The sequence below is a fragment of the Lissotriton helveticus genome, chromosome 12, assembly GCF_964261635.1.
Source record: "Lissotriton helveticus chromosome 12, aLisHel1.1, whole genome shotgun sequence".
Classification (NCBI taxonomy): Eukaryota; Metazoa; Chordata; class Amphibia; order Caudata; family Salamandridae; genus Lissotriton; species Lissotriton helveticus.
Window position 1 is genome coordinate 143,661,233 of NC_136073.1, and position 17,350 is coordinate 143,678,582.

At 42.9% G+C, this 17,350-nt stretch overlaps 1 pseudogene; it reads right to left on the reverse strand.

Moving 5' to 3' along the window:
- LOC144797975 (polyunsaturated fatty acid lipoxygenase ALOX15B-like) overlaps positions 1 to 17,350 on the reverse strand; it is a 175,930-nt pseudogene that overhangs the window by 144,485 nt on the left and 14,095 nt on the right.

Below are 17,350 nucleotides of genomic sequence, written 5' to 3' on the forward strand. Positions count from 1 at the left end.
GAATGCCTTCAATCCAGTGCTTAATTTGTGAAAGAATAAGTGCCGGGGCTGCTCGTCTGAAAGCCACTGCACCTTTCACCACCCATAGCTCCTACCAGTGCTGCCAATACCAGTACCAACACATCCACTAACCACCACACACCTAGCAGTGTGAAAATTCAGACTATTTGAGTCCCTCATAGCTATAAGAAGGGATTGCGGCACATGTTTTAGACCTTTTTAATGTAAATTGAATTAATGAACAAACGTTGTTGTGCTGATATCTAAATTAGAAATTACAACAACAAAGAACCTGGATTCCCACTCCTTAATTTTCAGAAACCACACTATATTCCTTTGGTGGTTTTGTTTTTTGTTCAACCATTTATTTTCTTAAGTTTACTTTTGTTTGAAATGGACTTACTTCCATTCTCACAGTCACATACAATTCATACAATACAAGACATTATTATACAAATAAACAAACGTTATAGCCAAAATTAAATTGTCAACAAACACATTACTATAAACGACAGTAGATCGGTTTGTCACTTTCAATGCCTATTCATCAAAAGACCAAAAATCACATTCAAATTAATTTTTGTGAGCTAAGTGGATATCTACATCAATTTATGAAACAAGTTTTAAATCAAGTCATAAATGACACAGTTATTAATCAATGCCGACGCGTTTCCAGCCACGCATATATTCTTCACGGGCTTTCATCAGGGCTTTCTTACTATAGGCAATTGTTGAATGATCTACGAAGTAAAAAAATAATAAAACACTAATCAGCACCAGTATGTCAAACCTTTCACCTACTTCTTGTCGCCCTGAAAAATCACTTAGCATACCTTCTTGGAAATTCCTAAGTGGAGAGTGATACTAATTTTTCGAAGTGTGGTTAACAGTCAGCGGTCATCATTCTGCAAGAAACAAAGTTCTTGTTCATACCAATACCGTTTTCTACTCTATTTCGTGCGTTTATTTAAGGACACCATCACATAGCCTACCTTCAGCTGACCTAGTTAATGAGCACCCATCCACGTATTAATCCAGAAAGGGGGCGCTGGGGATCAATGATTGGGAGTCACGGGCCGGATCCAGTTCTGGTGGAAATAAAAACATGTCCTTGTTGTATTCCTTCTTTCTGTCTACTTAAACAGGTACGTTTCTCCAAGTTAACGTTAAGTTTTTCATACCTGTGCAGCAATCAGTTAATGGCTTGGACTCAACTCTTTTCTTAATTTTCTTGCCGGTCCTATTTACAACAAATTACAGACCACACATTAGTGTGAATACTTCTCTCTTACGGGTACATTATTACCCTGTGACTTCCTACCAGTCTCCTCACCTCTCTCTTTGAAGGGCACCTGTAGTAGCTGGTCTCCATGTTAACCCCTTCCACGCTCATGACGAGCTGGGCTCGTAATGAGGTAGCCTCCTCGCACGCTCATGACGAGCCCAGCTCGTCACGTAAAGTGCGATTTAGAAAAACTCAGCGTACGGGCGGAATTCCGCCCGCACGCATGCGGTTAAATGTCCACCTGGTAGCACAGTTTGTCTATGTGCCGGTGTTGACAATTGAGTGCCGCTGGTGCTGAGCACCAGAAACCACCAGCTCAAATTAAGCACTGCTTCAATCTCAGTTAAGTTTGCCAGTGGTTGAAGCGGACTGCCACGTGCAGTGTGCTGTTGTGGGTGGAAGAACAATATGGATGACTTAATTAAAGATATATAAATGAAGTAGGCTGGCGAAAACCCCTATAAATGTATTATATTTATGTTAGTAAAATCAAAATGCATTGGCTAAACCCAGACATAAGAAAGTGTTTGCAAAAACTGAATGTGCGCTCCTTCCTACCTATGAATGGTGGAGTGGTGGATGAAAACAATCGTATAAACATTGCACCCTTCTTTTTACTGTATTCCTTTCCCACGTATTTCAGTGTGATGTAGTTCACAATCATAAATTAACTACAAAACAAAAGATAATTCATGTTTAAGCATAATTTTTGTGCGTTAAAGTAGAATCCATAAGGAACAGTGATGTAGATCAAAAAATGTAAATATTTGTCCAAACTTTCCAAATTCTCTGTGTCTCAAAGTCAATCTGCATTGGACTGCTTACACCACACATGAAGATGCTGTTTGGTTCAAGGCATTGTGTGGACCCAGTGAAAGGTCAAGGTACATGCGAGTGGCAGGCACAGGTTGCGGACAGAGAAAGAACAAAGGGACATTTTAGCTACCTTGTCACTAATGTAGGTTAAGCCCGGCCTCTTTCCTTTGTCACATGGAAAGCATGGGAAAATGTGTTTGCAGATAAGGCCCTTCATGAAATGAGGTCTCTCTTGTTGTTTTTCTCTGCGTCTCACAGTCGCACACAAAGCGGAAATATAAAAGCCGTGCTCTGGGGGCTGGCACACACTCCCTCAAGCACAAATCAAATTCGCTGAGGCTCTCACCAGTCACCAACCACTCTCCAGGCCTTTCAGAGACAACCCCTAGATGGTGTCACCTTCCATCACTCTCTCCCTTTCACACTCACTGACAGACAGGTTGCATAGGCTCATAGAAGCCACCACGGGGTGCTCCAGCGCTTTATACAAAACACCTGCATTTTACAAGGCAATGCCCTTTGGAAAGAAGACCACATCCATCCCTGAAAGGAAAAACATTTTGGAAAACAATACAGGTGAGTGATACGATACTTCTATGCCACAAAACAAAAAAAATAGAAAAAATGCATCCCCAAATTTTAGTGAGAATGACTCGGCCACACTTCCTCCTAGTACCTGTCCTTTTAACCAATCCTTTTTATCTCCCCTTTCCTCCCTCTCTGCGTGCCTTTCTCGCTGCTATCTTTCTTTCCCTCCCGCCACCACTCACACTTCTCTAACCCACAATAATTATTATTCACACTTAAATCATGTCTGCCTGTGTCTCCTGCACCCCATCGTCCGCCAATCATTCTCCTCACAGGAAATGAGCGAGCGAGCGGTGGGTGCTCTCTGTAATAGCGCGAGCCAGGGGCAAAGACAACGCGAAACCAGAGCCCGCCTTTCTGCTGCGGCTTGACAGGTCATCAGATTGTATTCCCAGCAGCTACACGGCAACCCTAGAATAACTAGGGTGAGGAGTCGGACGGTTCCAAGTCCCCCCCTGGCTTGAGGAACTGGAAGAGGCACTCAGGAAGGAGGCCTTAGGACACAGACCAGAGTCAGACCACCGCCACTACGTGAGGCCCGCCAACTCTGTGCCACCACATCATGAACACAATCATTTGGTGCCGGGTGGAAAAACGTACTCACCTCCTGCACTACAGTCCTGTTGTTGAGGACAGACACAAGGGGGCTACAGCTAGTCAGCTTGCCAGTAGAATAATTAAATTATGGCTGCTCCGGATGGTGAAGAAGTGCGCACCTCTGCTGACAACTTGTCTTGTGACTCTCGTCACTGCAGTCACGCGCAATTTTAATTGCTCAATGCGCTGTGCGCATGCGGGAATCAGAGAATTACATCATCAGCGCACCCTAGAGAGGCGCGCAGACGCGGCGGAGGAGGAGACAGTGCATAATTCTGCGCGCTGCGCACAGGCACCTCCTCCTCCTCCGTGTTTAGTTGCACAGACACAAGGCGGCGGGCGGTCAATCAATCAACCTTGCTGTTGCTGGCCTGGCGCTGCTGTTTTCCCTGCAGGCTGAGGCTGCAGCTAGAGCGGAGTGGACTCATCTCGGTATTCAGACCTGGTACAGTATTTGGCTGGGGGGGCCGATTTTCAATCCGGCCATCACTACTTCAGAGAGAAGTCACCAGCCAGGTGTAGTGTCTGTCTGAGACTCTCAGACATGACACCTGATGACTTCTCTCTGAAGTAGTGACGTCCAGAATGAAAATCGGCCCCCAGCCACAAAACCGGCCCCCTGTTCCAAAACCGGCCCCACCTCCAATCCATCCTACCGGGGGATTGCCCGGTGCCCGAAAGCACCAGTCCGGGCCTGTACATGCGCCATTGACATGATATGATCCAGGTACCTGAGTGATACTGAGACGCCGTAGGTGGGGTATGTTCTGGAGCAGAGAAGCACGCGCCCTTGCCTTCCGATGCGTGCCTTGCTCAAGGGGAGTGATTTCACAGGATAGCGGACAGGGGAGTCCCCGGTGGCGCAGGTTGGGGAGGGTGGGTTTATGGAGGAGACATTCATGAGAATCCATTGCAAGAACATAATTACAAATAAAAAAGTAATAGTTGCGAACATTTGGAAAGCCAGTTATTTAGGTACCACATATCTCGAACGATGGGTTGAAACAACGGGGAAGCAGATTTTGTATATTCCAAATAGACATCAGCCATCAATATGTTATAGTTTCATTTAGAAATTAATGTGAGCAGGGGGGTGATGTGTGTGTGTGTGTGTGTATATATATATATTACCTACTGGCAGTCGCCAGTAGGTATATATAGTTAGGATTTTTTTGAATAGGGATTTCTGAAAATTCTATGTTGAATAACTTTGGCGTTGATGGACGGAATTGGCTGAAATTTTCCGGAAAATGGCACATTTTGTTTCTGAGCGTCCCCTGAACGTTTGGGGGGGTTTCGTCAAGCAGGGGCCGAGAAAAAAGGGGGGTCCCAAAACGTGTTTTTAACATTGAGTTTTCCATAGGGCGGTTGGACTCACTTTTAGCTCGAACGGCTGAATGGATTTCCACAAAACTTGGCAAAATTGTAGGGACTGGTAGCCCGATGTGCCTTTGCTATGTCTCAAGATATATGCTCCAGTGGTTTTTACGAAAATTAACTTTGAAAAATATATATTGGGCTACATTGGGCTATATATATGTTAGAGCCCAAATGTAGCCCAATGTAGCCCAATGTAGCCCAAAGATGGCCACCAGAGACAAAAAAAAACAAATGTAGCCCAAATATCATCCAGATGTAGCCCAACTATAGTCCATTGACAGAATGTCCCAGAGTGTTCTAAAGAACAACTAGAGCGCTAACAGTCTTACTTATGACAAAAGTATGGCACACCTGAAGTCATCTTGATTGGAATAAAGTGTTAACACTTAAAACATTTAATTTGCAAAGGAACAAAATGAGGGGGTTCATTTTGCCATAGAAATTATGATTAGTGCTGAAGAAAGAAAAATTAGGGCACATTTTGAGTGACTTCTCAAATCCTCTTATATTTCATTAAAAACATTCTGATATGCAGTCTCCCAAGATGGCCACCAGAGACAAAAGAGCCCAAATGTAGCCCAAATATCAGCCAGATGTAGCCCAACTATAGCCCAATGACAGAATGTCCCAGAGTGTTCTAAAGAACAACTAGAACGCTAACAGTCTTACTTATGACAAAAGTATGGCACACCTGAAGTCATCTTGATTGGAATAAAGTGGTAACACTTAATACATTTAATTTGAAAAGAAACAAAATGAGGGGTTTCATTTTGCCATAGAAATGTTATATATATATATATATATTACCTACTGGTGATAGCCAGTAGGTATATATAGTTAGGATTTTTTTCCTATGGGATTTTTGAAAATTCTATGTCGAATAACTTTGGCGTTTGAGGACAGAATTGGCTGAAATTTTCAGGAAAATTGAACATTTTGTTTCTGAGCAGCCCCTGAAAATTTGGGGGGGTTTCGTCAAGGGGGGGCCGAGAAAAAAGGGGGGTCCCAAAACGTGTTTTTCCCATGCAATTTTCCATAGGGTGGTTGGCCTCACTTTTAGCCTGAACGGCTGAATGGATCTACACCAAACTTGGCAAAATTGTAGGGACTGGTAGCCCGATGTGCCTTTGCTATGTCTCAAGATATAGGCTCCAGTGGTTTTTACGAAAATTAACTTTGAAAAATATATATTGGGCTACATTGGGCTATATATATGTTGGAGCCCAAATGTAGCCCAATGTAGCCCAAAGTAGCCCAATGTAGCCCAATGTAGCCCAAAGATGGCCACCAGAGACAAAAAAAACAAATGTAGCCCAAATATCAGCCAGATGTAGCCCAACTATAGCCCAATGACAGAATGTCCCAGAGTGTTCTAAAGAACAACTAGAGTGCTAACAGTCCTACTTATTACAAAGGTATGGCACACCTGAAGCCATCTTGATTGGAATAAAGTGGTAACTCTTAAAACATTTAATTTAAAAAGGAACAAAATGAGGGGGTTAATTTTGCCATAGAAAGTATGATTAGCGAATATATGACGAAATCCCGCATACCATCAGTCCACAAAAAAAATCCTGCATGTACTATTAGGCCGCAAATTAAAATAACGAAAACTTTTAGAACGAATATGCCTTTAGCATACACTAAACAACTGAACTACCCTAAACCCTAAAACACTACCCCCAGCATGACCCTACACTACACAAACAGTACAACACTACCCTAAACCCTAAAACACTACCGCCAGCATGACCCTACACTACACAAACACTACAACACTACCCTAAACCCTAAAACACTACCCCCAGCATGACCCTACACTACGCAAACACTACACCACTACCCAAAACCCTAAAACACTACACCTCAGCATGACCCTACACTACACAAACACTACAACACTACCCTAAACCCTAAAACACTACCCCCAGCATGACCCTACACTACACAAACACTACAACACAACCCTAAACCCTAAAACACTACCCCCAGCATGACCCTACACTACGCAAACACTACAACACAACCCTAAACCCTAAAACACTACCCCCAGCATGACCCTACACTACGCAAACACTACAACACTACCCTAAACCCTAAAACACTACCCCCAGCATGACCCTACACTACGCAAACACTACAACACTACCCAAAACCCTAAAACACTACACCCCAGCATGACCCTACACTACGCAAACACTACAACACTACCCTAAACCCTAAAACACTACCCCCAGCATGACCCGACACTACGCAAACACTACAACACTACCCAAAACCCTAAAACACTACACCCCAGCATGACCCTACACTACGCAAACACTACAACACTACCCTAAAACACTACCCCCAGCATGACCCTACACTACGCAAACACTACAACACTACCCTAAACCCTAAAGCACTACCCACAGCATGACCCCACACTACGCAAACACTACAACACTACCCTAAACCCTAAAACACTACCCCCAGCATGACCCTACACTACGCAAACACTACAACACTACCCTAAACCCTAAAACACTACCCCCAGCATGACCCTACACTATGCAAACACTACAACACTACCCAAAACCCTAAAACACTACCCCCAGCATGACCCTACACTACGCAAACACTACAACACTACCCAAAACCCTAAAACACTACCCCCCAGCATGACCCTACACTACGCAAACACTACAACACTACCCAAAACCCTAAAACACTACCCCCAGCATGACCCTACACTACGCAAACACTACAACACTACCCAAAACCCTAAAACACTACCCCCAGCATGACCCTACACTACGCAAACACTACAACACTACCCAAAACCCTAAAACACTACACCCCAGCATGACCCTACACTACGCAAACACTACAACACTACCCAAAACCCTAAAACACTACCCCCAGCATGACCCTACACTACGCAAACACTACAACACTACCCAAAACCCTAAAACACTACCCCCAGCATGACCCTACACTACGCAAACACTACAACACTACCCTAAACCCTAAAATACTACACCCCAGCATGACCCTACACTACACAAACACTACAACACTACCCAAAACCCTAAAACACTACCCCCAGCATGACCCTACACTACGCAAACACTACAACACTATCCTAAACCCTAAAACACTACGCCCAGCATGACCCTACACTACGCAAACACTACAACACTACCCTAAACCCTAAAACACTAGCCCCAGCATGACCCTACACTACGCAAACACTACAACACAACCCTAAACCCTAAAACACTACCCCCAGCATGACCCTACACTACGCAAACACTACAACACTACCCTAAACCCTAAAACACTACCCCCAGCATGACCCTACACTACGCAAACACTACAACACAACCCTAAACCCTAAAACACCACCCCCAGCATGACCCTACACTAAACAACCACCACAACTCTACACTACACTAACACAACACTACACTACACAACACTACACTACACTACACAATCACTAACCCACGAAAAAATTAACACAAACCCACTTACCTCTCTCGTCATCGTGGTTTTCACAACGCAAATGCATTTACCATACATGCCTTTAAAACGTAATTCTTTGTAAAGGCATGCGCGATAAATGCACATGCGTTTTGAAAAAATGCGGGATAATGGTATGCGAGGTCAATGACCTTGCGGGATAATGGTATGCGGACTGAAAGTCTGCGGGATAAAAAATGCGGGAAAATGGCTGCAAACCATGATTAGCAGCAGACTTCCCTGGTGAGCACTAGCTTTACTACAGTGATCTAATGAGCAACTAGAGTGCTAACATTCAGAATTTATGGCAAATGTGTGACACATCTGAATGCCTTCTTGATAGAACCAAAGTAAACAAGCATTGAAAATGCAATAGATCTCGCCCTCGTTTAAGTTAAAGCCATTCTGTTTGTAATGAGGTGGCTTTTTAGCTTTGCTTTTATTAGTGTTTTTAAAACTTTCATGTAAATAACATGCATATGTATGCATATATGTATATGTATGCATGTATTTATATTTATATAGATATGCAGATTATATATGTTTATATATGTATATTACCTACTGGCGATAGCCAGTGGGTATATATAGTTAGGATTTTTTCTCTATGGGATTTCTGAAAATTCTATGTCTAATAACTTTGGCGTTTGTGGACGGAATTGGCTGAAATTTTCAGGACAATGGCACATTTTGTTTCTGAGCAGCCCCTGAAGATTTGGGGGGGTTTCGTCAAGGAGGGGGCGAGAAAAAAGGGGGTCCCAAAACGCGTGTTTCCCATTCATTTTTCCATAGGGCGGTTGGACTCACTTTTAGCTCGAACGGCTGAATAGATTTACATGAAACTTGGCAAAATTGTAGATATGGTTTGCCCGACGTGCCTTTGCTATGTCTCAATATATGTGCTCCAGTGGATTTTGAGAAATTAACGTTTACAAAAATATATATATCTGTGACAGCGCTCCGGTTAGCGCCCCGGTTCGCGTACCTGACGCGTAACGGAACTTCGCGAAGCGAAGCTGATTGGCTCTCCGGTGTCTGTCAACATTCTAAACAGTCCGGAGCGGCCGCCATCTTGTCTCTCGGTACGACCGAGAGACAAGATGTGGTGAAAAACGAAGGGGGAAATGAAGGAAAGGGGGCAAGGTAAACCCCTCCTGACCCCCTAGGATTGATGAGGGGGATATTAAAGTCCCCCGCGATTTTTCGCGGTAGAGGCGCTTCCCGGTACGCGAACCGGGCAGCTAACGGCAGCGTAACGGGAGTCCGCCATCTTGTGTTTTTGGAGCGTCCGGTTCGCGTACCGGGTAGCGTCCCGGTAAGCGTAACAAGGGGAAAACCAAGAGAAACAGTAAAAAAAAAATTAAGGGAATAGATTTCCAGCAAACTTGGCAAAATTGTAGGGACTGTTTGTTTGATGTGCCTTTGCAAGGCCTCAAGATATGTGCACGTGTGGATTTTGTCTAATTAAGGTTAAAAAAAATATTTATATCTGTAAGCGTGCTCCGGCACGCTTACGTTACGGGTTTTGTTTGCGCTGCAGAGCCGATACGTCACGGTTATGCGACGCGTCATGAGGCGTCTCACGTGGCTACGTGATACGTCACGTAATAAAGAATATATTTTACAGCTATAGATATTAGCTTTAAAAAAACCAATGAAATTCACTGAAAAAACCATAGGTTATAGACCATATATAGTTAGGAATTTGCATTTACAAAACCTTGAAAATTCACTGAAAAAACCATAGGTTAGAGACCATATATAGTTAGCTGGACATTTTATTGACATAAAACCAATGAAATTCCATATATAGTTAGTTGCACTAACTATATATCGCGCACCCGCAATCCACTGCTGATGATGTCACATATTACATCATTCATGACATGGTCAGTGACATCACTGATGACATCACTGATGACATCTCAAATGACATCACTGATGACATCATGACACACCAATACCAGTTACTACATACGCACTCACTGATTCCTACGTCTACACACACATTCACTCATTCACCCATACAATCACTCATACATACAGTCACTCATTATTACAACACTATCATATGCACTCATACACCTAGTCAGTCCTGTGAAGAATCAATCACACTTCGATTTCCTCATCTATACAGTTAAACACAGAACACCATACTTTTCACACATATACTAACACATACTTACTCTCTTATACAATCACTGATACAAGTACACATTGATATGCACAGAGTCACACACCTCCCAGCCAGCCACACACACACTCAGTCTTCCATACATCCACTCATTCTTCAATATGTAAAACATATTTAAACTTTACAAAAACACACAGACACTAGATGATGTCATCAGTGATGTCATTTGAGATGTCATCAGTGATGTCATCAGTGATGTCATTTGAGATGTCATCAGTGATGTCATCAGTGATGTCACTGCACATGTCATGAATGATGTAATATGTGACATCATCAGCAGTGGATTGCGGGTGCGCGATATATAGTTAGTGCAACTAACTATATATGGAATTTCATTGGTTTTATGTCAATAAAATGTCCAGCTAACTATATATGGTCTCTAACCTATGGTTTTTTCAGTGAATTTTCAAGGTTTTGTAAATGCAAATTGCTAACTATATATGGTCTATAACCTATGGTTTTTTCAGTGAATATATATATATATATATATATATATATATATATATATATATATATATATATATATATATATTACCTACTGGCAGTCGCCAGTAGGTATAAATTGTTAGGATTTTTTTGAATAGGGATTTCTGAAAATTCTATGTTGAATAACTTTGGCGTTGATGGACGGAATTGGCTGAAATTTTCAGGAAAATGCCACATTTTGTTTCTGAGCGTCCCCTGAAAGTTTGGGGGGGGGTTTGTCAAGCGGGGGCCGAGAAAAAAGGGGGGTCCCAAAACGTTTTTTTAACATTGAGTTTTCCATTGGGCGGTTGGACTCACTTTTAGCTCGAACGGCTGAATGGATTTCTATGAAACTTGGCAAAATTGTAGAGACTGTTTGCCCGATGTGCCTTTGCTAGGTCTCAAGATATGTGCTCCAGTGGATTTTGAGAAATTAACGTTCAAAAAAATATATATATCTGTGACAGCGTCCCGGTTAGCGCCCCGGTTCGCGTACCAGACGCGTAACGGAACTTCGCGAGGAGAAGCGGATTGGCTCTCCGGTGACTGTCAACATTCTAAACAGTCCGGAGCGGCCGCCATCTTGTCTCTCGGTAGGAGCGAGAGACAAGAGGTGGAAATAAACGAAGGGGGAAATGAATGAAAGGGGGCAAGGTAGACCCCTCCTGACCCCCTAGGATTGATGTGGGGGCTATTAAAGGGCCCCACGGGGCAAAAAAATTAAATAATTTTTTTCCGATTTTTCGCGGTGGAAGCGCTTCCCGGTACGCGAACCGGGTAGCTCACCGGTAGCGTAACGGGAGTCCGCCATCTTGTGTTTCGGACGAATTTAGTCACAAGATGGAGGATAAACAATGTTGGGAATGGGTATAAGGGGGCACGGGAGACATATCCTGACCCCCTAGGTTTTCTGAGGGTGGCTGAGGAGGCCCATATATGTAAAAAAATAAACTTATTTTTTTCAAATTTTCGCCCGGTTAGCGCCCGGTCCGCGCACCGGGTAGCGTTCCGGAAAGCGTAACAAGGGTAAAACCAAGGGAAATATTAAAATTATATTTTAGAGTGCTTTGAGGTAGGGTAGCTCTGAACAGAGCTGTTGTGTTGTGTGGGTGATGTAAGTACCAACATGTAGGTACCAATGAAGAGTCTAAAATTCAATGTACACCGTCTCCTCTGTAGATATTTTGTATGTTCTAATATGGGTTATTTAAATGTAAATGTGTGGAAAAGCACTTCATGCTTTAAAGCAATTGTATTTTTGAACTGATTGTTCTTTCCTCTTAGTCCTCCTCTTTGTTTTTTTTCCCACACTCTTCTTCAGCATGATAGTTGATAAATTCGTTCCCTCAAAAAATTTATATACATAAAAAAATTATATTAAATACACATAAAATATATTTTTCCTTTAAAAGAAGAATACATTTTACAGATTTTGATATTTGCTATTAAAAAACCATTGCAATTCACTGAAAAATCCATAGGTTATAGACCATATATAGTTAGGAATTAGCATTTACAAAACCTTGAAAATTCACTGAAAAAAACATAGGTTATAGACCATATATAGTTAGGAATTAGCATTTACAAAACCTTATTTTACTCACACAAAACCATTGAAATTCGCATATATAGTTAGTTGCACTAACTATATATCGCGCACCCGCAATCCACTGCTGATCATGTCACATATTACATCATTCATGACATGGTCAGTGACATCACTGATGACATCACTGATGTCATCTCAAATGACATCACTGATGACAACATCCAGTGACTGTATGTTTCTGTAAAGTTGAAATATGTCTTACATATTGAAGAATGAGTGGATGTATAAGTGTCTGGATGAAGGATTTAGTAGGTGCATGACTGACTGTATGAGTGAGTGATTAAATATGTCTCACTGAGTGCATGGGTTAGTGACTAAACTGTCTTAATTTGTGCATCATTATGTCTGTTGTTCTGTAAACTGCTGCATGTGTTGATCAGTAGCTATATGAGTAACTATATGGGTTATTGATTGGTTGCCCAAGCATTTGTATGGGAGACTGAGTGTGTGTGTGGGTGGCTGGGAGGTGTATGACTCTGTGCATAGATGTGTGAGCAGTTGATTCACTAGATGTATGGGTTCAAACGTGCATGTGGAAACAGCTGTATGGGCGGTTGACTGTGTGCATGAGTGTATTGGTGAGTGAATGGATATCTCAGTGCTACATGTCAAAGTAAGTACATATGTAAAACACAGTACATGTGAGAGTTGACATTTATAAATAACTGTGCATAAGAGCCAGTGAATGTGTGAGTGGCTGTATGGATCATTGTGAACTTGTATCAGGGATTCTATAAGAGAGTAAATATGTGTTAGTATATGTTTGAATAAGTAAGGTGTGTATAACTGTATAGTTGAGGAAATGGAGGTGTGATTGATTCTTTGCATACTAGGTGTGTGAGTAACTCCATGGATGAGTGACAGTCTGTGAGTGTCTGTTTACACTGAGTGTATCTAAGGTTATATTAGAGTCTGTAGAGGTTCATCGTATTATCACATGAATGATGTCATCAGTGATGTGATCAGTAATGTCAAATGAGATGTCATCAGTGATGTCATCAGTGATGTCATTTGAGATGTCATCAGTGATGTCATCAGTGATGTCATCAGTGATGTCATTTGAGATGTCATCCGTGATGTCATCAGTGATGTCATCAGTGATGTCATTTGAGATGTCATCAGTGATGTCATCAGAGATGTCATTTGAGATGTCATCAGTGATGTCCTCAGTGATGTCATTTGAGATGTCATCAGTGATGTCATCAGTGATGCACTGACCATGTCATGAATGATGTAATATGTGACATGATCAGCAGTGGATTGCGGGTGTGCGATATATAGTTAGTGCAACAACTATATATGCAAATTTCAATGGTTTTGTGTGAGTAAAATAAGGTTTTGTAAATGCTAATTCCTAACTATATATGGTCTATAACCTATGGTTTTTTCAGTGAATATATATATTTATATATATTGCATTATGGAGCTTTGACGTGTCTGAAGAGGGAAATGGAGTGAAGTGGGCGGACGTGCACTCACTGCATTGGGCCCGGTCCTTTCGGCGGTAATATCTGCAGGCGGGTGAGATGGGGGGAGGAGGCGTGGGCATGCATGCACAGTGCCTCCCCCGGTCACGGTGCACTTCCCTGAGAGGGGGGGAGTACATGCACATGATTCAGATTGCTGTCTCCAGGCGCCAAAAGGGATCTGGCAGACTTGCGCCATGCCCTCTTTAGTGCCTCGAGCTTCCCATAGGTAGATGTAAAGCCTTATAATGCCCGATAATAAAATGTGTAATGAAAAGAAAAACACAAACATCATGTTGTTCTTTCTACCCCTAAAAATGAGAATATGTTCTCAGCTCCAAGCCTTTGTATGCCTTTCACCCACCGTCAGATTACTGGGGCTCCTTCAGAGGTAGGCACGGCCTTTATACTTTTTACAACCCTATTAAAATCCAAGCCTTTTGCAGCCGGCTCATTTGGCACTCGCAGTTCCAGTCCGGGCACCTCCTTTGATCTTCTCACCCTTGTGTGCCACACTTTTCTGGATGTTGGACATGCAAACAAACGTTGGCATGAAACATAAATAAAAAGAAAGGGGTGCTTGGGTCCTAGCGCTCATTCAGTCTGGAGCATGTCTTGGGCCCCGGGGGAGGGGGCAGAATGAAAGGGAAGCGCCCCCTGACAGCAGGCTGCAGCTGTCACCCTATGCGCTTCTATAGGATGGGGACGCACGGGATGGGCAGACAGCCCCACCTTACATGAGAAGCATGCCATGTGCTGGGGGTGTAGAGCCAGCTCGAGTCTACATGCCTCTCCTTTAGGTTAACTCACAAACAAGAAACAAGCGCTCGCGCGGCAGGAGGGGTGTGGGTGCGATTCACTCACGGGAGCGATAATTGCTACCATATGGTGGCGCTCGCTTCCGCTAGTGAATCTCCAGACGTGCGCGCGTTGCCATTAAAGGTCATTTTGCCTTTGCAGAGCATGCACGCTGCTAGGCGAGACCTAAAAACCACATGCTGTGGCCCCAGTGTGGTAATACTGTAAGTAAAAAGATGCATCTCAGCCAGAAAGGGGACCTATGCAACAGACTGGATCATGCAAGTGTAAACCAGGGTGATGCTAGGCGTAACGGGTGTTCAGGGTGAACAGAGCAGTGGTACCCAGATAGTTGCAGAAGGGTCAGTAACTCTACATTCCAGAGGTGACCTATGCTGACAGTACTGGTGTTGGCGCGGGCGGACCTGTATCTCTACAATTGAGAAGTCACAATTTCTAGTAATAAAGTGAAAGCTGACGCTGTGCTCAAATGTCAGAAAATAGCTTACTCTGAGGCATACTGTGAAACTGAGTCCTAGATAAAGCAGATGAGAGAGCACAAGTTTGAAAAAAATGTATAAGTACGCCATATTTACAAGCACGTAGTTAGTTAACATGTACTTTGCACCAGAGTGTTTATATTTAGAAGTGAAATACACCGAGTGTCTTATATTCAGTGGTGAAATGCATAGAATGTTTAAGTAGAGTAACAATAATCATAACTGTGTGAGACTAATGTAGAAATGTTTGGGATGAATATGAAAACCTCACGTTCTCATGTTAAAGGAATAATGTAAGAGTTGAATGTAACTCTAAAACCCAGTATTTTGTGTAGGCCTCATGGCAATTCACAAGCAAATCTAAACGTGCTGCTAAAATAATGTGAGACAAGGTTGACATGGTTCTTTCAAAATGTACTATTGAACTTAGGGTTAAAAGTATATGCTTTATAGATGTGTTATTTTAGAAACGTATGCTAGTTAAGAATGTTTGCTGTTTAAATCAAGTTAACGTTTAAGAGTGCAGGAACCTGCTGCATGTAAATCAAGTAGGCCAGAGCAGATAATGTCATGTAGTTTAAATCGTCATGTGCTCGTTAGAGGAGAGGTCGTGAGGTGTCCAGTATGGAGCTCTGAGAGTGTTTTATGGCCTAAGATATGGTGAAGTCTGGAATTTGAGGCCCACTGCAGGACGAGCTGTATGCAGGTGCGAGGGTCCTAATCAGCTCGAATGAAAGGGACTTTGTTCAGTGGCGCCTTGCGCAGGCCTGTAGGAGTTTCCAGGAATTTCAGGGGGTATCAGCGCACGGAAGAAGAAGCCTGGGAACCAAGGTCAACTATAACGAGGGTCTTCAAGAGTACCATCATGGAGTTTGCCGCGGAAAGATGTACCACGTGAGGGGCGTCCCAAGGGGCGTTTCTATTGGAAATGTGATTTGGTATTAGGGAAAGAGACCCGGGAGGAGGGCAGAGCAGATGATTTTGGGAGCCTAAGGAAGCGGATGGGTAGGCAGATAGGCTGATCAGGAGAAACCCATTATCAGAGAAGAGACAAAGAGAAGTGCGTGATCTTCTTAGGAAATCACCACGGCTGACACCTAGAGGGTAAAGATCTTGTTAAGTAGGGATGTCATTTAGTATAGTGTAGGGACAGACTAACCTTAATTTTCTTTTCTGTAATGACTTTGAGGTTGCAACTTGTATTCATTTTGGCAACACTCATGTTATTAGAGCTTGTACTTATTATTCTGTTTTTCAGACTCAGACTATTCAAAAAGTTCATGTTCATGGTGATTCCGATCTACCTCTTGAATCTCATTTTGAGAAGTTTGTATCTTCAGTTATCTTTGACTTTATATTAAAACTTTAAAACTTAATTTTGGTCAGTGGTCATTTAGAGTGGTGTAAGTTCTTAAATTGATTGTTTACTGCGAGATTACCTTTTACTCAAGACAGGTACCAACGATTCAGTCGACAGGAAATGGGATTTGGTAAGATAATTAGTAACCAGTAATCCCGCGTTAGCAGTTGGTAGCAGAGTGAGGATGGTTATCTTCTTGAGGAAGGTAATCTAGAGAGGTTAGTTTACCCCAAGGCCCGAGACGCCGAGAGACGAGCAGCGGAAGAATCGTGTGCCGAAAGGTGCAGACGGTGCGAGAAAAGCAGCAGTATCGGAGAGTGAGTATAAAAAGGGTCATGCGTGAACAGATTGCGGTGTTTTGTGTTGTATTTGTATTGTAATGTCTTGCGGAGTTGAATGCCTGTAGTGTGAAAGAGAGAAGGTTGTGAGCGCGCGCAACCTGGTAAACTGGTAACCTGGTAAACGGGTGAACTGGTGAAATCTTAAGTTCAGGCCAGAGCTTAAGTGGTTTTGGGTGTATCGAACATCCAGGGTAGTTGTCGACCATAGTACGGAGGTCACGAGGTACCATTGACCGCCGTGGATCCAAGATAGGGGGAGTGTAAGAGTGAGTGTATGAGTAACGGACGCTGGTCGAAAGTTACTGTGTGTGAGTAACCTATCGGAGAAGGCGATTGTCTGGAAGTAATCGGAAAGACATTTCGCCAAGTTAAGGTGACAACTACAGAAAGACTGTGGGCGTACAGTCAAAGAAAGGTGATCGCTTGGACGGAAGTAATCATTTTTCA